The 26,533-nt window shown below is 46.7% G+C and overlaps 1 non-coding gene across 1 annotated transcript; it reads left to right on the plus strand.

Moving 5' to 3' along the window:
* The first annotated feature begins 4,014 nt into the window (after positions 1-4,014).
* Positions 4,015-4,087, plus strand: TRNAA-AGC (transfer RNA alanine (anticodon AGC)). Its single transcript has one exon. It is a non-coding gene; the product is annotated as a tRNA-Ala (tRNA).
* The last annotated feature ends 22,446 nt before the right edge of the window (positions 4,088-26,533 follow it).

Genomic DNA, 26,533 nt, shown 5'->3' on the forward strand with positions numbered 1-26,533 from the left:
ATTGTGGGCAGGGTCAGAGGTCACAGACGAGCCCTCGGCCCTAATCGTCGGGCGGCTGCAGCCCAGAGGAAGAGACGTGCACGCAACGCTGCGAGCAGACGCGGTCACAACCGGGCCCACGTCCCCCAGCCTGCACTCCTGCCCACGCCTCCAGCACCTGCAAAGACCGGCGCTCATGATGATGGCCAATGGATCCGACCTCCGCTGCTGATGCAGCCCGAGGGAAATACCGTGCGCGCAACGATGCGACAGGATGCGGCCACAACCAGACCCACGTTCCTCCACCTCCACTGCCGCCCACCACTCCGGCACTTGCGAAGACCGCCGCTCGCGACGCTGGCCAGCGAGGCGTCCCGTCGCTGATGTCCATCGTTACATCGCCGGCAGGTACCGGCACTTGCGAAGACCGCCGCTCGCGACGCTGGCCAGCGAGGCGTCCGTCGCTGATGTCCATCTTTACATCGCCGGCGGGTACCGGCACTTGCGAAGACCACCGCTCGCGACGCTGGCCAGCGAGGCGTCCTGTCGCTGATGTCCATCGTTACATCGCCGCGGGTACCGGACAAAGACCACCGCTGCTGGTTACTCCACCGCGGCCGCCGCCGGCGATGCGCTCGCCGGAGCTGGTCCTCCGGTGCGGTCTGCCCGTCCGCGCGGCACGCGGTGCCGTAAGCCTCGCCGGCGTGACGCTACAGACGTCCCGCCGTGGCTCGGGTATCGAGACCCCAATGGATTCACGTTGACATGAACAGAGAACACTGCAGTGAACGATTCGCACGAACAATACGCAGCGTTGCACGCACCAAGACAAACACACACGCTCACGCAAGTGGATGGAACTGCACCGAGCCGAAATTGTTGCTTTAGAGGGGCTCTCTGGAGCTCCCTTTGGTGGACATTGCCATTTTGGTCGTGGTGTGGCGGGCGTGGGCGAGTTTTGTTCAAACAATTAATCATACTTGTGTTTCTCTCCGCAGTTGTCAACGCGCCGTACGTGTGAAGGTGGATTGCGGTGCATGATAAAAAGGTGCATTATATGTGCTCAATGCACACTTTAACATTGTGCATGTAAACGCTTGTTAATGCGACGCATATGGGGTTTCCGGCCTTTGCCGAATTATCCAATATTCAAGGTCGGGATGAAACCTACGACCTCCTGCACACCAGGCGAGGTAGTTCACATCTCCTAGCCACCGTGGTGATGATGATGAGAGAGAGAGATACGCAAACTCCAAATATACAGCAGGCACCGGTCAAAGTCGGGATGAAACCCACGACCTCCTGCATTCTAAGCGAGGTAGTTAACATCTCCTAGCCACCGTGGTCATTGCCGGAAACGTCGCCTACGATTTGCTTATTTTCTTTATTTTAGACCACGCACAAACACATACGCTGTTATTACTGACTCGGGAATGTGTTGATTTATGATTATCATTGTTAGACTCGACTTGTGCGCCACTACTAACTCAGTAGCAGCCAGAAGCATCACCAAAATAACAATTAGGTTCAATATTAAACAGGTAAATTATTGAACAGACCCAATTAACAGATGTTATATATGCAAACAATCATATCGTTATCCTGCTGCTGTTAACTTCTGGGATAGTGTGCCTGTGTGTGTTCGTGTGTGTGTGCCGTGTGTGGGGTGTGCCTGTGTGTGTGTGCCTGTGTGTGTGTGTGCCTGTGTTTGTTGGGTGTGTGCCTGTGTGTGTGGATGTGGCCTGTGTGTGGGGGCGCGTGTCTGCGTGTGTGGGTGTGAGTGTGTGTGTGTGCGTGTGTGCGTGGGTGCGCGTGTGGGTGGGCGTGTGTGCGTGGTGGGTGTGCCTGTGAGTGTGGGTGCGCGTGTCTGCGTGTGTGTGTGTGTGTGGGTGTTTGTGCGCGTGTGTGTGCGTGGCGTGTGTGTGGGTGTGCGTGCGTGGGTGTGTGCGTGTGTGTGTGCGTGTGTGTGTGCGTGTGTGGGTGTGCGTGTGTGTGGTGTGTGTGGGTGTGCGTGCGTGTGTCTGTGTGGGTGTGCGTGCGTGGGTGTGCGTGTGCGTGTGGGGAGCGGTAGTGTAGCGGTTAGCGCTACGCTGCACAACAAAGCTGACCACCCGAGTTCGATTCCGCTGAACTGCCAACACCAGTGACGAGTATCTGAACCGGTTCTTGGCCTCCCCTAGGTCGACTCAGCCTTAAATTAGTACCTGGTGCGGTGTGTAATAAATATCGCCACTGGGGAGACAAAGGCGGCCGGGCGTGGTGCTTGCCACCCACCCCCTCGTGTACCGTTTTGGCCTTCGTAGGTCCCACTCGCTAAGGGCACTTGCCCTTACAGCCTGTTGCAGGCTACACGGGGGACCTTTGCGTGTTATTTATTGATGGTAATTCGTCTTTTTGCATAATTCACAGTCGATCAGTTTAGATAGGAACTTTAATTTTTAATGACGAAAATTTTTGAATAAAAAAAGCCCAAGTCGAAAATATGATGCTAATAATTGTAGTTGTCTGTTGTTCTAATGCGATTATGAAAATAAATAAATCTTTGCCCTCGAGTTTGCTGGCTGATTGCTGTGCGGTCGTAGCCACTGAAGCTAGCTGGGTAACTGGCTGCACGGTACCTGATCCCCAAGACCCCCCACCACCCCTTGTATAACAAATGAACATTGGATTCAGTTTAATCGACAGAAAATAACGTTTGTAATAATAATTATTAATCTACATATATATATATAAAAAAGGCAAAGTTGTGATTATGTGTGTCTGTTCAAAATGTTTAGCGTACTTCCCGACATGCAATAAACTTGAAATTTCCCATGTGGGTACTTTCCAGACTGTACACCATGCACAACTTATGAAGCCGGTCCTGGGCTTCCCCTAGGTCGACTCCGCCTCGAACCAGTAATTGGTGTGCTGCGAACCCAGCGACCCGAGTTCGATGCCCGCTCACGGCCACCGCCGGTGACGATTATTTTAACCGGTCCTGGGCCTCCCCTAGGTCGACTCAGCCTCAAACGAGTAAGTCGTGTGGTGTGAAAACATCGCCACTGGGGAGACAAAGGCGGCCGGGCGTGGTGAATCCAAGTCCGGGCGAAGCCGGGACTTGGATTCACCCCTCCCACCCTCCCCCCCACCTCCCCACCCAGCCCCTCCCACCACCCCCCCCCACCCCTCCCCCCCCCCCTCCCACCCTCCCACCAGCCCCTCCCCACCCTCCCCCCCTCCCTCCCCACCCTCCCTCCCCAAGCCCCTCCACCCCCTCCCACCCACCCCTCCCCACCCCTCCCCCCCCCACCCAGCCCCTCCCACCCCTCCCCTCTCCACCCAGCCCACCCCTCCCATTGTTGGATGCACGACGTGGCAACGTAAATGACGACTTGAAAAAACTTCTTGACTTAAAGGCTTTCACGACGGCAGGAATTCGTGTTCTTTGGGTCTGGGTGAAATTCACGTAGATAGGTTCGAATAAAGTAACACGAAATAAGTATAACCCGTAAAAACAAAGTTTTTCACGAACATTAATTGTCTCGCACAACGAGTCTGTGTGCAAAATGTCAGCTCGATTGGATCACGGGAAGTGGGTTAAAAAACGACCGAAAGATTTGCACGGTCGTAAGCAAGCAAGCAAGTGAACTTAATATAAATGATTTAAAATCACTTCCCCCCATACTGCCGAGGCCGAGGTTGTCCCACCTGATGACGGTCGCCTGTGTTGCGATCGACACGTGGTGATCGATTACTTTTTAAATCATTTATACTAAGTTCACTTGCTTGCTTGCTTACGACCGTGCAAATCTTTCGGTCGTTTTTAACCCACTTCCCGTGATCCAATCGAGCTGACATTTTGCAGACAGACTCGTTGTGCGTGACAATTTATTTTCGTGAACATTTTTTTCCAAAATTTTCCACTTTTTAGGAAAAAGTTTTTTTCTTATTTTTGCAATCGCAAACAAATGGTTTGCGTTTTGACCGGTCGGTAACACGATTGCATTATGTTGTTAGTTATATGAGGTATGGTTAGCTCTTGCTGTAGTGTGCGGGGGATTAGCTCAAATGGTAGAGCGCTCGCTTAGCATGCGAGAGGTAACGGGATCGATGCCCGTATCCTCCAAAGGCCAATATTTTTTAAATCCTTTATATTAAGTTCGCTTGCTTGCTTGCTTGTGCGCTTACGACCGTGCAAATCTTTCGGTTGTTTTTTAACCCACTTCCCGTGATCCAATCGAGCTGACATTTTGCACACAGACTCGTTGTGCGTGACAATTTATTTTCGTGAAAATGTTTTCCAAAATTTTACACTTTTTAGGAAAAAATACATTATATTTAATTACCAATTGCTTAAAGGTGCAGGCAATCATCTGACCCATAGGTGGCAGCCATCTCAAGCCAGAGGACGAGAGTACTCGAGCCGCCACGCATATAAAGGATTTATAGTGAAAAACTTTGTTTTTACGGGTTAATTTTTTGTACTCTACGTGACTTTACCGAAAGACCAGCTAATTAGACGCACTTTTGCTTGAGACGGCACTTTATTGAAGGCACGGTCACTTGACACCAGGCGGAGACCCCCACCGCAACAGCCCCGAGTCTCCCCCGCACCCCCCCCCCCTTTTATACCGACACGAGACCACGCCCCCCTTCTCGATCATTCCCGTAGCCCAGAGGTCGCAACCGGGTACCCGATACCCGTACCCTACCCGATACCCGGCTGCCCGTACCCGGCCGGGTACGGGTACCCGTTTGCGACCCTGGTGCGGCCGGGTACGGGTAGGCCGTGAGTCACTGGTGAGTAACCGTTTGTCACTCATTTCCCAACGTCTTGTCTCTTCTCACAATTCAAGTTCCTAGAATCAACCCACTCGTGCCTGCAACATGGCTTCATCCCAGAGGTCGCAATCAGGTACCCGATGCCCGTACCCTACCCATACCCGGCCGGGTACCTGGTGCGGCCGGGTATCGGGTAAGGAATCAAAACCCGTTTGCGACCTCTGCCGTAGCCACCGGTCCCTTCGCACTCACAGCTGATTCCCCTGTCATCACCTCCCGTGGATTCATAGCGAGAGAGAGGAGAGGGAGTCATTGAGGGAGAGTCTAAGGGGAGGGAGTGAGTATGTGCTGTGTGAGTGGTACTCGCAAACAGCACTTGCCACAACCAGCCCGCTGAGGCTTTACAGGGTATCTTTGTCTTTACCTTTGTTTGCGTGAGTGGCAGATGTATGGAGGGTCGGGGGAGCGGTAGCTTCGTAGCGCGTCAAGAGCATCTGGGACTCCCCTAGGTCGACTCAGCCTCAAATGAGTACCTGGTACGGTGCGTAGTAAATATCACCACTGGGAGAGACAAAGGCGGCCGGGCGTGGTGCTGGCCACCCACCCCCTCGTGTGTCGTGCCGGCCTTCATAGGTGCTACTCGCAAGCAGCACTTGCCCCGACTGGTTCGTTAAAGGCTACACGGGGGATCTTTGTCATTGTGTGTGTGGAGAGCGGTGGTGCAGCGGTTAGCGCTACGCTGCGCTATGAACCCGGCGACCCGGGTTCGATTCCCGCTCACGGCCAACACCCAGTGACGATTATCTGAACCGGTCTCGGGCCTCCCTTAGGTTGACTCAGCCTCAAATGAGTACCTGGTGCGGTGTGTAAATATCGACACCGCGGGAGACAAAGGCGGCCGGGCGTGGTGCTGGCCACCCACCCACCCCTCTCTTTTTGCGTGCCGGCCTTCATAGGTGCTGCTCGCTAACAGCACTTGCCTACCCCCCCCCCCATGCCCCTCAACGAGTCTGTTAAAGGCTACACGGGGAGCTTATTCACCCTCGTGTTGATGCACGTGCCATCTGCCAGTCTAATTGCACATCCCCCCGTAACATTTGCAATGTCCATTACAAACCCACTGCTCTCTCCATCTCCACGTCCCGATGTGTAAGTCATCGCCGTTCATCGCTACGGAGATTCACAGCACCACCCCTCCCTTGACCCGCGTGAACGTCGTGTCAACGTTAGGGGCGCCACGGTGGCTAGGAGATGTTGACTACCTCGCCTGGTGTACAGGAGGTTGTGGGTTCGATCACGACCACGATGCCTGCTGTATATTTCGAGTTTGCGTGTCTCTCTCCCTATCATCATCACTGTGGCCAGGAGATGTTAACTACCTCGCCTGGTGTACAGGAGGTCGTGGGTTCGATCCCGACCTTAACATCCGCTGTATATTTGGAGTTTGCGTGTGTCTCTCTCTCTCATCATCATCACAGTGGCTAGGAGATGTTAACTACCTCGCCTGGTGTACAGGAGGTCGTGGGTTCGATCACGACCACGATGCCTGCTGTATATTTGGAGTTTGCGTGTCTCTCTCTCATCATCATCACTGTGGCTAGGAGATGTTAACTACCTCGCCTGGTGTACAGGAGGTCGTGGGTTCGATCCCGACCTTGACGACGCCTGCTGTATCGTGTTGTCGAAGAAAAAAAACCCTTCATAGCTCATCGGATTCCTCCAGCAGTAAAACTACAACATTCTGATTGTGTATATGTAGTGTTGCAGACTCCGAAGACGGGCCTTGTAGGCAACACTTGTTTATGTATAACACACAACCAGTAACAGCCTAGCTATACAGCCTCGGGACACAGCCTAGGGCTGGCGTGCCTGACACCGGCTACGCTCTGAGGTCCTCGGGCTCTGTAATTCCTAGGGGAGGATGTCTGACCCGACATTGCCCGGGGTACCGGGTCCCAACCACTGGCTCGCTTACACCCGGCCCTGACAAGGACGTCGGGCCGTGAGTACCCAGGGTCTCACCACTGAGCCACACAGAGTCCCGGCCCTGACAAGGGCTAAGGGTTCATCTTCTTGGTTCTTTCGGTAAAGTCACGTAGAAGGGAAATCATAAAATAATAATAAAACATAATAAAATAATTCTCACGACGTTTCGGCCACAACGCAAGCAGCCGTCCTCAGGTGAAGAACAGGTCTGTAATTCAGACGCTGTATTTCCGACAGACCTGGTCTTCACCTGAGGACGGATGCTTGCGTTGTGGCTGAAACGTCGTGAGAATTGTATTTTATTATGTTTTATTTTTATTATTTTATTATTTCCCTTCTACGTGACTTTACCGAAAGAACCAAGAAGATAAATCCCTGCAGTCACGAAAGCTTTAAATCGAAATTTAACGGTAGTGGGGTTAGAGGTCCCAGGGCTCCTAACTGTCTTGCTCCGTCTTCCGTCTTCAACTGGCCCCTCGCCTGTAGAGAGATCCTCCTTTTATACACCTCCGAGCCGAGGGGCGGGGCCCCGGGGGATCACAGAACATCCCACAGCCCCCTCCTGCTCCGAGGCGAGGGATATTGCGACTGCCGCTGCTGGACTGTGTTAGCCCCTACAGGCAAGTGTACCCAGTCCACCATTGGAACCTCATTTGCCAGTGTGGACCAATCAACTTCAAGGACAGTGCATACATTATCAAAGTTATGTTTTTGTTTGCATTATGACTGCAGATATTGTGGTCTATGCAAACATGACTCCTTGTAATAAAGGTGTCAGTTTTGTTACCAGATTAAAGGGTTAAAAAACAATTATCATATTTTTTACTGGCAAATGATGTTCCAATGGTGTAAATGCTTACCCCGAGCTCTCATACTCTGATGGTGCATTGTCTTTGAGTTGTGCGCCTTTTGGCGTCATCTGGTCCAACACCATGTGAGACTAGGCTCTAAGTAAAGCTGTCTCGGGTGTGGACCAATCAACTTCAAGGACAGTGCATACATTATCAGAGTTGTGTTTTTTGTTTGCATTATGACTGCAGGTATTGTGGTCAATGCAAACATGACTCCTTGTAAAAAAAGGTGTCAGTTTTGTTGCCAGATAGAAGGGTAAAAAACAATTATCATGTTTGTTTACTGGCAAATGATGTTCCAATGGTGTAAATGCTCACCCCGAGCTCTCATACTCTGATGGTGCATTGTCTTTGAGCTGTGCGCCATTTGGCGTCATCTGGTCCAACCCATGTGAGACTAGGCTCTAAGGAAAGCTGTCTCGGGTGTGGACCAATCAACTTCAAGGACAGTGCATACATTATCAGAGTTGTGTTTTTTGTTTGCATTATGACTGCAGGTATTGTGGTCTATGCAAACATGACTCCTTGTAAAAAATGGTGTCAGTTTTGTTTCTAGATAGAAGGATAAAAACCAATTATCATGTTCACATCGCTGCGCATCGCCCATACACGCCCCGACATATATTTGGAGTTTGCGTGTCTCTCTCTCTCTCTCTGTGTGTCTCTCGGGTTTTCCCCCCTCCACGTTTCGAATCGACGCCACTGGTTTAGGGGCCGTCCATAAATGACGTCACGAACCTAGGGGGGGAAGGGGTCAGACATTTGTGACGATGTGTGACGAAGGGGGGGGGGGGTGTATAGAAATGTGACGTAACATCAAAATGCGCAACTTTAAATAAATATAGACAACACGTTCTACTTAATTAAATAGACTTTGTAATAAATGTTTTCTCCTACAACATCAGAGTGCAGCGCCACATTAAATACGCACTACAATGACAATAGTTTAAAGCGATTTGAAGCATGTTTTATTTATTTTTCTTGGGGGGGGGGCAGAGCTTTGTGACGTCATATTTGAGTGGGGGGGGTCTGACTTTTTGTGACGTCCTGTGACGACGGGCTGGGGGGGGTCAAAAATTGTCCAAAATCGCGTGACGTCATTTATGGACGGCCCCTTAGAGCGTTTGGGTGCTGCTCAAAATGTTCACAAGATGATGACGACGACGATGACTCTGCTGCTGCTGAGCCGCCTGCTTCGTTCGTGATGGCCACGCTTCTGAAAAAACTGAGCGATATCAAAACTCAGCGGGGCCTTGCCTGGGTGGTGGTGGGTGGTGGTGGGGGGTGGTGAGTGGTGGTGGTGAGTGGTGGTGGTGGGTGGGTGTTGGGTGGTGGTGGGTGGTGGTGAGTGGTGTAGGTGGGTGGTGGTGGGTGGTTGGTGGGTGGGTGGTGGTGGTGGTGGGTGGTGGTGGGTGGGTGGTTGATGGTGAGTGGTGGTGGTGGTGGTGGTGGGTGGGTGGTTGATGGTGAGTGGTGGTGGGGTGGTGGGTGGTTGGGTGGTGGTGGGTGGTGGTGGTGGTGGGTGGTGGGTGGGTGGGGTGGGTGGGTGGTGGGTGGTGGTGTGGGTGGTGGTGAGTGGTGGTGGGTGGTGGTGGTGGTGGGTGGTGGTGAGTGGTGGGTGGGTGGTGGTGGTGGGTGGGTGGTGGTGAGTGGTGGTGGGTAGGTGGTGGTGGGTGGTGGTGGATGGGTGGTGGTGGGTGGGTGGTTGGTGGGTGGTGGTGGGTGGTGGGTGGGTGGTGGTGGAGGGTGTTGGTGGTGGGTGGTGGTGGGTGGGTGGTTGGTGGGTGGTGGTGAGTGGTGGGTGGGTGGTGGTGGTGGGTGGGTGGTGGTGGGTGGTGGGTGGTGGGTGGGTGGGTGGTGGTGGTGGGTGGTGGGTGGTGGTTGGTTGGTTTTGGTGGATGGTAGTGGGTGGTGGTGGGTGGTAGTGGGTGGGTGTGTGGTGGTTGGTTGATTTTGCTGGGTGGTGGTGAGTGGTGGTGGTGGGTGGGTGGGTGGTGGTGGTGGATGGTGAGTGGTGGGTGGTGAGTGGTGGGTGGTTGGTGGGTGGTGGTGGTAGTGGGTGGTTGGTGGGTGGTGGTTGGTTGGTTTTGGTGGGTGGTGGGTGGTGGTTGGTGTTTGGTGGTTGGTGGTGGGTGGGTGGTGGGTGGTAGTGGGTGGGTGGTGGTGGGTGGTGGTTGGTGTTTGGTGGTTGGTGGTGGGTGGGTAGGTGGTGGTGAATGAACCCACATCTGTCTCATCCCAATTGAGTAATTCGAGGTTATTTTTGCAGCAATTGGAGTCTTTGCCTTTTGAACAATACCAGTTCCACTGTGCGTGTGTGGCGGTGTTAGCTACGGATGGGAGAAACCCGGATAACGTGAGCTCACCCGAGTAGGCGATCGAACCCAGGTGTTTCTTGCTGTTAGGTCACGAGTGTTACCCCATGCGCCATCGTGTGCGTGCGAATGTACGAATAAGTGAAGGCTACCCGTGACATCTTTGTCTGTGGGTGTTTATATCTGAGCCATCTGTTGGTGTAATTGTATGTCTCCCTAACATGCCTTTTTCTATTACATTCTCATCACTCACACACTTACACACTTACTCACACACTCACACACACACTCACAACCTCATTCACTCACACACTCATTCACACACTCACACACTCACACACACACTCACAACACTCACACACTTACTCACTAATCCACTTACCCACCCACTCACACACACACTCACACACACACTCACACACTCACTCACACACACACTCACACACTCACTCACACACTCACTCACACACTCACACACTCACACACTTACTCACTATCCACTTACCCACCCACCTCACACACACACTCACACACTCATTCACTCACACACCCACTCACTCACACACTCACACACACACACTCACTCACACTCACTCACACACTCACACACTCACTCACACACTCACACACACACTCACACACTCACACACTTACTCACTAATCCACTTACCCACCCACTCACACACACACTCACACACTCATTCACTCACTCACACACTCGCTCACACACTCATTCACTCACACACTCATTCACACACTCACACACCTCACTCACTCACACACTTACACACTTACTCACACACTCACACACTTACTCACTAATCCACTTACCCACCCACTCACACACACACTCACACACTCATTCACTCACACACCCACTCACTCACACACTCACACACACACACTCACTCACACTCACTCACACACTCACACACTCACTCACACACTCACACACACACTCACACACTCACACACTTACTCACTAATCCACTTACCCACCCACTCACACACACACTCACACACTCATTCACTCACTCACACACTCGCTCACACACTCATTCACTCACACACTCATTCACACACTCACACACTCACTCACCTCACACACTTACACACTTACTCACACACTCACACACTTACTCACTAATCCACTTATCCACCCACTCACACACACACTCACACACTCACTCACTCACACACCCACTCACTCACACACTCATTCACACACTCACACACTCACTCACTCACACACTCGCTCACACACTCTCTCACACACTCACACACTCACTCACACACTCACTCACACTCACTCACACACTCACACACTAATCCACTTACCCACCCACTCACACACACACTCACACACTCACTCACTCACTCACACACTCGCTCACACACTCTCTCACACACTCACACACACACTCACACACTCACACACACACACTCACACACTCATTCACCACACTCACACACTCACTCACTCACACACTCGCTCACACACTCACACACACACTCACTCACACACTCACTCACACACTCACACACACACTCACACACTCACACACTTACTCACTAATCCACTTACCCACCCACTCACACACACACTCACACCTCATTCACTCACTCACACACTCGCTCACACACTCATTCACTCACACACTCATTCACACACTCACACACTCACTCACTCACACACTTACACACTTACTCACACACTCACACACTTACTCACTAATCCACTTATCCACCCACTCACACACACACTCACACACTCACTCACTCACACACCCACTCACTCACACACTCATTCACACACTCACACACTCACTCACTCACACCACTCGCTCACACACTCTCTCACACACTCACACACTCACTCACACACTCACTCACACTCACTCACACACTCACACACTAATCCACTTACCCACCCACTCACACACACACTCACACACTCACTCACATCACTCACACACTCGCTCACACACTCTCTCACACACTCACACCACACTCACACACTCACACACACACACTCACACACTCATTCACAACACTCACACACTCACTCACTCACACACTCGCTCACACACTCACACACACACTCACTCACACACTCACTCACACACTCACTCACACACTCACTCACTCACACACTCATTCACACACTCACACACTCACTCACTTACACACTCACTCACACTCTCACATCGTTCACACACTCACTCATTAACTCAATAAACTCACCCAATCACCTACTCACTCACCAAATCATCCACTCACACACCCAATCACACACTCATTTACTCACCTACTCACCAACTTACTCACTCACCCACTGCCTCCCTCACCAAACCGCTCACAAGCAGCCGCCCATTCAACACTAATCGACGGCGACGTCACCAAGGCGCCTGTGCCAGGCTAGGTGCACTATGAGGTCACGTGAAGTGTCGAAGGCCCTCGCTGCTGGCGGGGCTCGTAGCGCAGCGCGCTAACCGCTGCACCACCGCTCCTCACAAACAAAGACAAAGATCCCCCGCGTAGCCGAGACGTAATTTGGGGGCAAGCGCTGTTAAGCGAGTAGCAGCGCCTATGAAGGCCGGCACGCCACGCACGCGTGCAGTGCTTCTGAACTGGCGGTTTGGATAAGGCTGAGAGATGCTCTTAAATATATAAAGACAAAGATCCCCTCCGCCCACCCGTATAGCCTTTAACAGACTGTTGGGGCAAGTGCTGTTAGCGAGCACCTATGAAGGCCGGCACGGTACAACCAGGGGGTGGGTGGCCAGCACCACGCCCGGCCGCCTTTGTCTCCCCTTGTGGTGATGTTTACTTACACACCGCACCAGGTACTCATTTAGCGCTGAGTCGACCTAGGGGAAGCTGAATCCGGACGGGTCTTTGGCTCACGTCCTCCCCTCCCCCTTTGCTGGCATCCGGTTAAAATAATAATAATCTTAAGCGTAATTTAACTTAAAGCTTTCGTGTCTGCAGGAATTCATATTCTTTGGGTCAATCGGTAAAGTCACGTAGATAGGTTCAAAGCAGGGGTCACCAAAAAGATCTCCAAAATCATGAGCAAACACAAGATCCAGGTTCGATTTAACACAGTACATAAATATTCTTTGGTTATTTCGGTAAAGTCACGTAGATAGAACATTAAAATAACAAAAAAATTATAAATTGAAAACAATGAAAGCAAAAAAATCCACGACGTAAAATTCTTGATCTGATCCCATCCGTGAAGGATCTGATCCCTGGCATGCGATAACCCCGGCGTCTACAAACTAAGCTGTGTCTGCGGCAGTAGTTACAGTGGGGAAACTAAGCGACATTGTCTCGGACCGTGTTCGTGAACACAAGGCAGATCTGAAACACGGTAGGACCAATACCTCGGCCGTGGCTGATCATAGTTTCAATGCGGTGGGCTCACACGAAATTGACTTCTCTAAGGCAAAGGTGCTTGCAAACCCACTGGCTATCAACAAAGATTCGTCCATGAAGCCATCCATATATACAGACATAGACACAATTTCAATCGAGAAGATGGGTACAAACTCAGCAATCACTGGAAGGACGTTATCAACCAGTTCAAGTCATAACTGGCTGTGATGTTCCCATCCAACCACCTTCCCGATGTTAGTTGTTACATTCGGCTCTCTAATTTTACATCAACCGGTTAAATTTCTCACACTAACACAGCCACCTCGCACGCCGAGCCCGACGATGCTGCTCCGCGATTTCCCATTAACACGCTAATCTCTCACATTAACATAGCCAACTCCGTGCGCTAATCATGGAGGCCGCTTTTCCGATCTTACATCAACATGCTAATCTCCCACATTAACATAGCCACCTCCGCTCCCTCGTTGTGGAGGCTGCTCTCTGATCTTACATTAACACGCTAATCTCCCACATTAACATAGCCACCTCCGCTCCCTCGTTGTGGAGGCTGCTCTCTGATCTTACATTAACACGCTAATCTCCCACATTAACATAGCCACCTCCGCTCACTCGTTGTGGAGGCTGCTCTCTGATCTCACATCAACACGCTAATCTCTCACATTAACATAGCCAACTCCGCGCCCTTGTTGTGGAGGTCACCCTCCGATCTCACATCAACACGCTAATCTCTCACATTAACACAGCCATCTCCACGCCCTCGTTGTGGAGGCCGCTCTCCGATCTCACATTAACATGCGAATCTCTCACATTAACACGCTTATCTTGGAGGTCGCCCTCCGATCTTACATTAACATGCTAATTTTTCACATTAACATCACTAGCTCTGCCCATGTCGTTTATGACCCTTGGGCTACACCCATTTTAGACCTTTAAAACAGTCTGCTTTTAGCAGCTTTCCCCCCTCTGTTTTCCTCCTGATGACTATTGCTTGTGTTGTGATCGAAACGTCGTGGTTTTTTGTTATTTTTTGTTTCTTTTCTTCGAACCTATTTACGTGACTTTACCGAAAGACCCGACGAATACGTTATTTAACGTCAAAGATAATTGATTGATCATCATGACCTATCCACTGCTCTATGAAAATCGATGTAATGATGATGTCTCTACCCTGCACGTGTTCTCTAATCCACGTGTCCCTCTCTCTCTCTCTCTGTCTCTCAGCGTAATCAACATCACCAGGGTCTATTCACTGCTGAATGGATATCGATATGATGATGACGACGACGACGACGTCTCTACCCTGCGCGTGTTCTCTCATCCACGTGGACTTGCAATCCAGGGGGAGACCCAGGACCGATTCAGATAATCGCCACCGGGTGGTGTTGGTGGCCGTGAGCGGGAATCGAACCCGGGTAACGGCTGGGTTTGTGGCGCAGCGCGCTAACCGCTGCAACCACCGCTCCCCCGTATCACCACCACCACAACTATCATCACCACTACCATCAACACCGCAGCAGGAGCATCGGTAGCAGTGGGCAGCATGCGTTTGCGGCCACGCTCAAATATTGATGCGAATCAATGGAGGGAGATTCTCCATTGATCCATCACCGCCTCGTCGCGGATTCTGTGAGCATCTCACGTCCTCCCAAGCGTGGCTGTGGTCATGGTGGTGGTGGTGATGATTGTGAGGACGATGGTGGTGGTGGTGATGATGGTGATGGTAGTAATGGTGGTGGTGATGATGCTGGAGGTGGTGATGTTGGTGATGACAATGGTGGTGACGGTGGTGGTGATGATGATGGTAGTAATGATGGTGGTGGTGATGATGGTAGTAGTAATGATGGTGATGGTAGTGGTGATGATGATGGTAGTAATGATGGTGATGGTAGTGGTGATGATGATGGTAGTAATGATGGTGGTGGTGATGATGATGGTAGTAATGGTGGTGGTGGTGATGATGATGATGGTAGTAATGATGATGGTGGTGATGATGATGACAGTAATGGTGGTGATAGTGATAGAGGTGGTTCTGAGAAATGAATTACGAATTAATGAAAGTCGATGTTTTAACCCGATTGCCCCACTCCGTGAGCTATATTTCCCGAACTTAACTCGGTAACCGCAAAACGAACAAGAGCAAAGCTTTCAACGGCAAGGTTCTGCGCGCGTGACGTAATTCGTTTACTCTGTACAAACCAACATTTGTTTAAGATCAATTCATTCGTAGTAATAATTAGAATGATAATTACATTCATGAAGCGCTTTTCATCAAGGATCTCACAGCGCTGTACAGGACACAGCAGCAGCAGCAGAACACTCAGCGCTACAATAATTTGTGTATTCCTGGTTCTTTCGGTAAAGTCACGTAGAAGGGAAGTAATAAAATAAAAATAAACATAAGAATGTTTTAATAATTTTGTATTATCAGTATTATTTTATTATTCTTTTATATTATTATTATTATTTTATTATTTCCCTTCTACGTGACTTTACCGAAAGAACCAAGAATATAATTAATCTTTAACAAATTAGCGTAGAAGGGAAATACGAATTTTTTTATTATACATTTTTTTTCCCTTCTACGTGATTTTACCGAAGAACCAAGAAAATGAATCCCTGCAGTCACGAAAGCTTTAAATAGAAATAATTTGTGTGTAGTGTAACAGCGCCGTCTGTTGTCCAGCAAACGGCAACTGCGGTAAACGAGCAGCACGCACGCCGGCGAGCGCTGCCACGGCGTGCGTCGGCAGGGCGGAGGAACTGGGGCAAGGGTCACAGAAGACCCCGTCTGGAAGCCCCTGGAACCCGCTGGTGGGTTCGAGAAGGGAGGCGCGGCCAGGGTGGAGTCAGGCCGCGTCGGGGAGCATAAAAGCAGCGGAGAGCGGGGAGCTCGCGGCTGCCGGTTCTGGGAAGTGGACCCGTCATCGTCGCCGTCTTCGCTAGATCATTGCGTGGCCGGAGCGTTGTTGGCCGTCTCAGGCGTAACACGGTCAGGGTTGTGTCTGGGCGAGGCCAGACGACTTGGGAGAAGCGAGAGCGAAATTGAGAACTTGAAAGTGTTGAAATAAAGAAGGTGCCTCGTCAAGAAACTTGTCTTCCGCTCCGTCGACACTACAATATTATGAATTATAAAATGTCTCTTGTCGTTATAGAGTCTATATACTACACTAAACACTACTATCCACACTACTATCCACTATACTATACACTACACTATTCACTATGATACAATACACTATACACTACGATACACTACACTATCCACTACACTATACACTACACTATTCACTACGATACACTACACTAAACACTACTATCCACACTACTATCCACTACACTATACACTACACTATTCACTACGATATACTACACTAAACACTACTATCCACACTACTCTCGACTACACTATCCACTACACACTCCACTATACACTACACTATACACTATACTATACACTACGATACACTACACTATACACTACACTATACACTACACTATACACTATGATACACTACGTGATACACTACACTATACACTACACTGTACACTATACTATACACTACACTATACACTACACTACTATACACTACGATACACTACACTATACACTACACTATACACTACACTATACACTACACTACTATACAGTACGATACACTACACTATACACTACACTAGACACCCCTCTTATCGCACACCACCCCACCCCCGTCATCCCTCGCCATTTGAGCGACCCCATCCCTCGTTCTCATCTCTCCTCGCAGAAATCTATCGGCTCCGCATCGTTGCACGCGGCTACTGAGACTCGTTTGTCTTCACGAACGGAGGGGGGAGGGATGGGGGGGATGGGGTCACTTCAAATTCACGATTCTCCCTTCCGTGTCCGTGCCTCCGCAGATTTGCCGTCGCGCACTCGGACACCGACCCCCGATCGACCCCGAGCCTCATTCCCCGGCAAATCTTTGGGGCAGAGTCCACGACGCGGCAGCTCCGCTCCTTTTTTTTATATTATTTTATTTTATTATGTTATTATATTATTTTATTGTGTTTTATTTTATTTCATTATATTATTATGTTATTTTATAATGTTTCACTTTTATTATTTCATTATATATAATACCATATTATTTTATTATATATTATATTATTATATTTTATTATTATATATTATATTATTTTATTATATTATTATATTATTTTATTATGTTTTATTTTTATTATTTCATTATATATTATATCATATTATTTTATTATATATTATATGATTTTATTTTATTATATTACTTTAATATATATTATACTATATTATTTTAATATATTATTATATTATTTTATTATGTTTTAAAGTATTTCATTATATTGTTATATTATTTATTTTCCTATGTTTTATTTTTATTATTTCATTATATATAGTATTATATTATTTTATTATATATTATATTATTCCACTTTATTATAGTATTTTATTCTATATAATATTATTTTATTATATTATTATATTATTTTATTATGTTTTATTTTATTTCATTATATTATTATATTATTTTATTGTACGATATTCTATTTTGTATTATTTCACAATGTACAATAGCACATTATTTAATTATATATATTATTATTTTATTATATTATTTTATTATATATTATATTATTTTATCATGTTTTATTTTTTATTATTTTATTACTTCCCTTCTACGTGACTTTACCGAAAGAACCAAAGAACATGAAGCTCCGCCCTTGTTTTGAACGCCGTGATACTCTACGTCGCCCGCTAAACTAGGCCTCGGCAAGGTAAGGCAATTGACCGTTTTTACCGGGTAAAGGGGTGAAGGTAAAGGTGTCGACATGCCAAGGGGTAAGGTAAAGGGTAGGGTACAGGTAGCGCGGAAGAATTACCCCGTGAATACCTTGTTTACCTACTGCCTTGTTTACCTACTGCCTTGTTTACCTACTGCCTTGTTTACCTACTGCCTTGTTTACCTACCACCTTGTTTACCTACTGCCTTGTTTACCTACTGCCTTGTTTACCTACTGCCTTGTTTACCTACTGCCTTGTTTACCTACCACCTTGTTTACCTACTGCCTTGTTTACCTACTGCCTTGTTTACCTACTGCCTTTTTTACCTACTGCCTTGTTTACCTACTGCCTTGTTTACCTACTGCCTTGTTTACCTACTGCCTTGTTTACCTACTGCCTTGTTTACCTACTACCTTGTTTACCTACTGCCTTGTTTACCTACTGCCTTGTTTACCTACTGCCTTGTTTACCTACCACCTTGTTTACCTACTGCCTTGTTTACCTACTGCCTTGTTTACCTACTGCCTTTTTTACCTACTGCCTTGTTTACCTACTGCCTTGTTTACCTACTGCCTTGTTTACCTACTGCCTTGTTTACCTACTACCTTGTTTACCCACTACCTTGTTTACCCACTACCTTGTTTACCTACTGCCTTGTTTACCTACTGCCTTGTTTACCTACTACCTTGTTTACCTACTACCTTGTTTACCTACTACCTTGTTTACCCACTACCTTGTTTACCTACTGCCTTGTTTACCTACTGCCTTGTTTACCTACTGCCTTGTTTACCTACTGCCTTGTTTACCTACTACCTTGTTTACCCACTACCTTGTTTACCCACTACCTTGTTTACCTACTGCCTTGTTTACCTACCGCCTTGTTTACCTACTACCTTGTTTACCCACTACCTTGTTTACCCACTACCTTGTTTACCTACTGCCTTGTTACCTACTGCCTTGTTTACCCACTACCTTGTTTACCCACTACCTTGTTTACCCACTACCTTGTTTACCTACTGCCTTGTTTACCTACTGCCTTGTTTACCTACTGACTTGTTTACCTACTACCTTGTTTACCCTTACCTTGTTTACCTACTACCTTGTTTACCTACTACCTTGTTTACCTACTGCCTTGTTTACCTACTGCCTTGTTTACCTACTACCTTGTTTACCTACTGCCTTGTTTACCTACTACCTTGTTTAACTACTGCCTTGTTTACCTACTGCCTTGATTACCTACTGCCTTGTTTACCTACTGCCTTGTTTACCTACTGCCTTGTTTACCTACTGCCTTGTTTACCTGCTACCTTGTTTACCTACTACCTTGTTTACCTACTGCCTTGTTTACCTACTGCCTTGTTACTTGCTACCTTGTTTACCTGCTACCTTGTTTACCTACTGCCTTGTTTACTTGCTACCTTGTTTACCTACTACCTTGTTTACCTACTGCCTTGTTTACTTGCTACCTTGTTTACCTACTACCTTGTTTACCTACTGCCTTGTTTACTTGCTACCTTGTTTACTTACTACCTTGTTTACCTACTACCTTGTTTACCTACTACCTTGTTTACCTACTGCCTTGTTTACTTGCTACCTTGTTACCTACTGCCTTGTTTACCTACTGCCTTGTTTACCTACTACCTTGTTTACCTACTACCTTGTTTACCTACTGCCTTGTTTACCTACTGCCTTGTTTACCTACTGCCTTGTTTACCTACTACCTTGTTTACCTACTACCTTGTTTACCTACTGCCTTGTTTACCTACTGCCTTGTTTACCTACTACCTTGTTTACCTACTACCTTGTTACCTACTGCATTGTTTACCTACTACCCTGTTTACCTACTGCCTTGTTTACCTACTGCCTTGTTTACCTACTGCCTTGTTTACCCACTACCTTGTTTACCTACTACCTTGTTTACCTACTACCTTGTTACCTACTGCCTTGTTTACCTACTGCCTTGTTTACCTACTGCCTTGTTTACCTACTGCCTTGTTTACCCACTACCCTTGTTTACCTACTACCTTGTTTTCCTACTGCCTTGTTTTCCTACTGCCTTGTTTACCTACTACCTTGTTTACCTACTACCTTGTTTACCTACTGCCTTGTTTTCCTACTGCCTTGTTTACCTACTACCTTGTTTACCTACTACCCTGTTTACCTACTGCCTTGTTTACCTACTGCCTTTTTACCTACTCCTTGTTTACGTGCCCCACTACCTTGTTTACCTACTACCTTGTTTCCCTACTGCCTTGTGTTACCTACTACCTTGTTTACCTACTGCCTTGTTTACCTACTGCCTTGTTTACCTACTGCCTTGTTTACCTACTACCTTGTTTACCGACTGCCTTGTTTACCTACTGCCTTGTTTACCACTACCTTGTTTACCTACTACCTTGTTTACCTACTACCTTGTTTACCTACTACCATTGTTTACCTACTACCTTGTTTACCTACTACCTTGTTTACCTACTGCCTTGTTTACCTACTACCTTGTTTACCTACTGCCTTGTTACCCACTACCTTGTTTACCTACTGCCTTGTTTACCTACTGCCTTGTTTACCTACTGCCTTGTTTACCTACTACCTTGTTTACCCACTACCTTGTTTACCTACTACCTGGTTTACCTACTACCTTGTTTAACCTACTACCTTGTTTACCCTACTGCCTTGTTTACCTACTACCTTGTTTACCTACTACCTTTTTACCTACTACCTTGTTTACCTACTACCTTGTTTACCTACTACCTGTTTACCTACTACCTTGTTTACCTACTGCCTTGTTTACCTACTACTTTGTTTACCTACTACCTTGTTACCTACTACCTTGTTTACCTACTACCTTGTTTACCTACTACCTGTTTACCTACTACCTTGTTTACCTACCTGCCCTTGTTTACCTACTACTTTGTTTACCTACTACCTTACCTTACTCCAGTGTTTACCTACTACCTTGTTTACCTACTACCTTGTTTACCTACTACCTTGTTTACCTACTACCTTGTTACCTACTGCCTTGTTTAACCTACGACCTTGTTTACCTACTACCTTGTTTACCTACTACCTTGTTACCTACTACCTTGTTTACCTACTACCTTGTTTACCTACTAGCCTTGTTACCTACTACCTTGTTTACCTACTACCTTGTTTACCTACTACCTTGTTTACCTACTGCCTTGTTTACCTACTACCTGGTTTACTACACCTTGTTTACCTACTGCCTTGTTTACCTACTGCCTTGTTACCTACTACCTTGTTTACCTACTGCCTTGTTTACCTACTCCTTGTTTACCTACTGCCTTGTATACTACTGCCATTGTTACCTACTACCTTGTTTACCTACTACCTTGTTTACCTACTGCCCTTGTTACCCACGGCCTTGTTTACTACTACCTTGTTTTACCTACTACCTTGTTTACCACTACCTTGTTTACCTACTACCTTGTTTACCCACTACTTGTTTACCTACTACCTTGTTTACCTACTACCTTGTTTACCTACTACCTTGTTTACCTACTAGCCTTGTTTACCTACTACTTGTTTACCTACTACCTTGTTTACCTACTGCCTTGTTTACCTACTACCTTGTTTACCTACGACCTTGTTTACCTACTACCTTGTTTACCTACTGCCTTGTTTACCCTACTACCTTGTTTACCTACTACCTTGTTTACCTACTGCCTTGTTTACCTACTGCCTTGTATACCTACTGCCTTGTTTACCTACTACCTTGTTTACCTACTGCCTTGTTTACCTACTGCCTTGTTTACCTACTGCCTTGTTTCCCTACTGCCTTGTTTACCTACTACCTTGTTTACCTACTACCTTGTTTACCTACTACCTTGTTTACCTACTGCCTTGTTTACCTACTGCCTTGTTTACCTACTGCCTTGTTTACCTACTGCCTTGTTTACCTACTGCCTTGTTTACCTACTGCCTTGTTTACCTACTGCCTTGTTTACCTACTGCCTTGTTTACCTACTGCCTTGTTTACCTACTGCCTTGTTTACCTACTGCCTTGTTTACCTACTGCCTTGTTTACCTACTGCCTTGTTTACCTACTGCCTTGTTTACCTACTACCTTGTTTACCTACTGCCTTGTTTACCTACTACCTTGTTTACCTACTGCCTTGTTTACCTACTGCCTTGTTTACCTAACCTTGTTTACCTACTGCCTTGTTTACCTACTGCCTTGTTTACCTACTACCTTGTTTACCTACTGCCTTGTTTACCTACTACCTTGTTTACCTACTGCCTTGTTTACCTACTGCCTTTTACCTACTACCTTGTTTACCTACCCTGCCTTGTTTACCTACTGCCTTTGTTTACCTACTGCCTTGTTTACCTACTACCTTGTTTACCTACTGCCTTGTTTACCTACTACCTTGTTTAGCTACTGCCTTGTTTACCTACTGCCTTGTTTACCTACTACCTTGTTTACCTACTGCCTTGTTTACCTACTGCCTTGTTTACCTACTGCCTTGTTTACCTACTACCTTGTTTACCTACTGCCTTGTTTACCTACTGCCTTGTTTACCTACTACCTTGTTTACCTACTGCCTTGTTTACCTACTGCCTTGTTTACCTACTACCTTGTTTACCTACTGCCTTGTTTACCTACTGCCTTGTTTACCTACTGCCTTGTTTACCTACTACCTTGTTTACCTACTGCCTTGTTTACCTACTGCCTTGTTTACCTACTGCCTTGTTTACCTACTGCCTTGTTTACCTACTGCCTTGTTTACCTACTGCCTTGTTTACCTACTACCTTGTTTACCTACTGCCTTGTTTACCTACTGCCTTGTTTACCTACTGCCTTGTTTACCTACTGCCTTGTTTACCTACTGCCTTGTTTACCTACTACCTTGTTTACCTACTGCCTTGTTTACCTACTGCCTTGTTTACCTACTGCCTTGTTTACCTACTGCCTTGTTTACCTACTGCCTTGTTTACCTACTACCTTGTTTACCTACTGCCTTGTTTACCTACTGCCTTGTTTACCTACTGCCTTGTTTACCTACTGCCTTGTTTACCTACTGCCTTGTTTACCTACTACCTTGTTTACCTACTGCCTTGTTTACCTACTGCCTTGTTTACCTACTGCCTTGTTTACCTACTACCTTGTTTACCTACTGCCTTGTTTACCTACTGCCTTGTTTACCTACTACCTTGTTTACCTACCTTGTTTACCTACTACCTTGTTACCTACTACCTTGTTTACCTACTGCCTGTTTACCTACTGCCTTGTTTACCTACTACCTTGTTACCTACTGCCTTGTTTACCTACTGCCTTGTTTACCTACTACCTTGTTTACCTACTGCCTTGTTACCTACTCCTTGTTTACCTACTACCTTGTTTACCTACTGCCTTGTTTACCTACTACCTTGTTTACCTACTGACTTGTTTACCTACGGCCTTGTTTACCTACTACCTTGTTTACCTACTGCCTTGTTTACCTACTATCCTTGTTTACCTACTACCTTGTTTACCTACTGCCCTTGTTTACCTACTACCGTGTTTACCTACTACCTTGTTTACCTACTGCCTTGTTTACCTACTACCTTGTTTACCTACTACCTTGTTTACCTACTGCCTTGTTTACCTACTACTTGTTTCCTACTGCCTTGTTTACCTACTGACCTTGTTTACTACTGCCTTGTTTACCTACTACCTTGTTTACCTTACTGACTTGTTTACCTACTGCCTTGTTTACCTACTGACTTGTTACCTACTGCCTTGTTTACCTACTACCTTGTTTACCTACTTGACTTGTTTACCTACTACCTTGTTTACCTACTGACTTGTTTACCTACTACTTGTTTACCTACTACCTTTTTTACCTACTGACTTGTTTACCTACTGCCTTGTTTACCTACTACCTTGTTTACCTACTGCCTTGTTTACCTACTACCTGTTTACCTACTACCTTGTTTACCTACTGCCCTGTTTACCTACTGCCTTGTTTACCTACTGCCACTTGTTTACCTACTGCCTTGTTACTACTACCTTGTTTACCTACTGCCTGTTTACCTACTGCCTTGTTTACCTACTGCCTTGTTTACCTACTGCCTTGTTTACCTACTACCTTGTTTACCTACTGCCTTGTTTACCTACTGCCTTGTTTACCTACTACCTTGTTTACCTACTGCCTTGTTTACCTACTACCTTGTTTACCTACTGCCTTGTTTACCTACTGCCTTGTTTACCTACTACCTTGTTTACCTACTGCCTTGTTTACCTACTACCTTGTTTACCTACTGCCTTGTTTACCTACTGCCTTGTTTACCTACTACCTTGTTTACCTACTGCCTTGTTTACCTACTACCTTGTTTACCTACTGCCTTGTTTACCTACTACCTTGTTTACCTACTGCCTTGTTTACCTACTGCCTTGTTTACCTACTACCTTGTTTACCTACTACCTTGTTTACCTACTGCCTTGTTTACCTACTACCTTGTTTACCTACTGCCTTGTTTACCACTACTACCTTGTTTACCTACTGCCTTGTTTACCTACTGCCTTGTTTACCTACTGCCTTGTTTACCTACTACCTTGTTTACCTACTGCCTTGTTTACCTACTGCCTTGTTTACCTACTGCCTTGTTTACCTACTACCTTGTTTACCTACTGCCTTGTTTACCTACTACCTTGTTTACCTACTGCCTTGTTTACCTACTGCCTTGTTTACCTACTGCCTTGTTTACCTACTGCCTTGTTTACCTACTGCCTTGTTTACTACTACCTTGTTTACTACTGCCTTGTTTACCTACTGCCTTGTTTACCTACTGCCTTGTTTACCTACTGCCTTGTTTACCTACTGCCTTGTTTACCTACTGCCTTGTTTACCTACTGCCTTGTTTACCTACTGCCTTGTTTACCTACTGCCTTGTTTACCTACTACCTTGTTTACCTACTGCCTTGTTTACCTACTGCCTTGTTTACCTACTGCCTTGTTTACTACTGCCTTGTTTACCTACTGCCTGTTTACCTACTGCCTTGTTTACCTACTGCCTTGTTTACCTACTGCCTTGTTTACCTACTGCCTTGTTTACCTACTGCCTTGTTTACCTACTGCCTTGTTTACCTACTGCCTTGTTTACCTACTGCCTTGTTTACCTACTGCCTTGTTTACCTACTGCCTTGTTTACCTACTACCTTGTTTACCTACTGCCTTGTTTACCTACTGCCTTGTTTACCTACTACCTTGTTTACCTACTGCCTTGTTTACCTACTACCTTGTTTACCTACTACCTTGTTTACCTACTGCCTTGTTTACCTACTACCTTGTTTACCTACTGCCTTGTTTACCTACTGCCTTGTTTACCTACTACCTTGTTTACCTACTGCCTTGTTTACCTACTACCTTGTTTACCTACTACCTTGTTTACCTACTGCCTGTTTACCTACTACCTTGTTTACCTACTACCTTGTTTACCTACTGCCTTGTTTACCTACTACCTTGTTTACCTACTACCTTGTTTACCTACTGCCTTGTTTACCTACTACCTTGTTTACCTACTGCCTTGTTTCCTACTGACTTGTTTACCTACTGCCTTGTTTACCTACTACCTTGTTTACTACTGACTTGTTTACCTACTGCCTTGTTTACCTACTGACTTGTTTACCTACTGCCTTGTTTACCTACTACCTTGTTTACCTACTGACTTGTTTACCTACTACCTTTTTACCTACTGACTTGTTTACCTACTACTTGTTTACCTACTACCTTGTTTACCTACTACTGTTTACCTACTGCCTTGTTTACCTACTACCTTTTTACCTACTGCCTTGTTTACCTACTACCTTGTTTACCTACTACCTTGTTTACCTACTGCCCTGTTTACCTACTGCCTTGTTTACCTACTGCCTTGTTACCTACTGCCTTGTTTACCTACTACTACCTTGTTTACCTACTGCCTTGTTTACCTACTGCCTTGTTTACCTACTGCCTTGTTTACCTACTGCCTTGTTTACCTACTACCTTGTTTACCTACTGCCTTGTTTACCTACTGCCTTGTTTACCTACTACCTTGTTTACCTACTGCCTTTTTACCTACTACCTTGTTTACCTACTGCCTTGTTTACCTACTGCCTTGTTTACCTACTACCTTGTTTACCTACTGCCTTGTTTACCTACTACCTTGTTTACCTACTGCCTTGTTTACCTACTGCCTTGTTTACCTACTACCTTGTTTACCTACTGCCTTGTTTACCTACTACCTTTGTTTACCTACTGCCTTGTTTACCTACTACCTTGTTTACCTACTGCCTTGTTTACCTACTGCCTTGTTTACCTACTACCTTGTTTACCTACTACCTTGTTTACCTACTGCCTTGTTTACCTACTACCTTGTTTACCTACTGCCTTGTTTACCTACTACCTTGTTTACCTACTGCCTTGTTTACCTACTGCCTTGTTTACCTACTGCCTTGTTTA

This window comes from Lethenteron reissneri, chromosome 57 (genome assembly GCF_015708825.2).
Source record: "Lethenteron reissneri isolate LAM-NWPU_2019-01 chromosome 57, ASM1570882v1, whole genome shotgun sequence".
In the NCBI taxonomy this organism is placed as follows: domain Eukaryota; kingdom Metazoa; phylum Chordata; class Hyperoartia; order Petromyzontiformes; family Petromyzontidae; genus Lethenteron; species Lethenteron reissneri.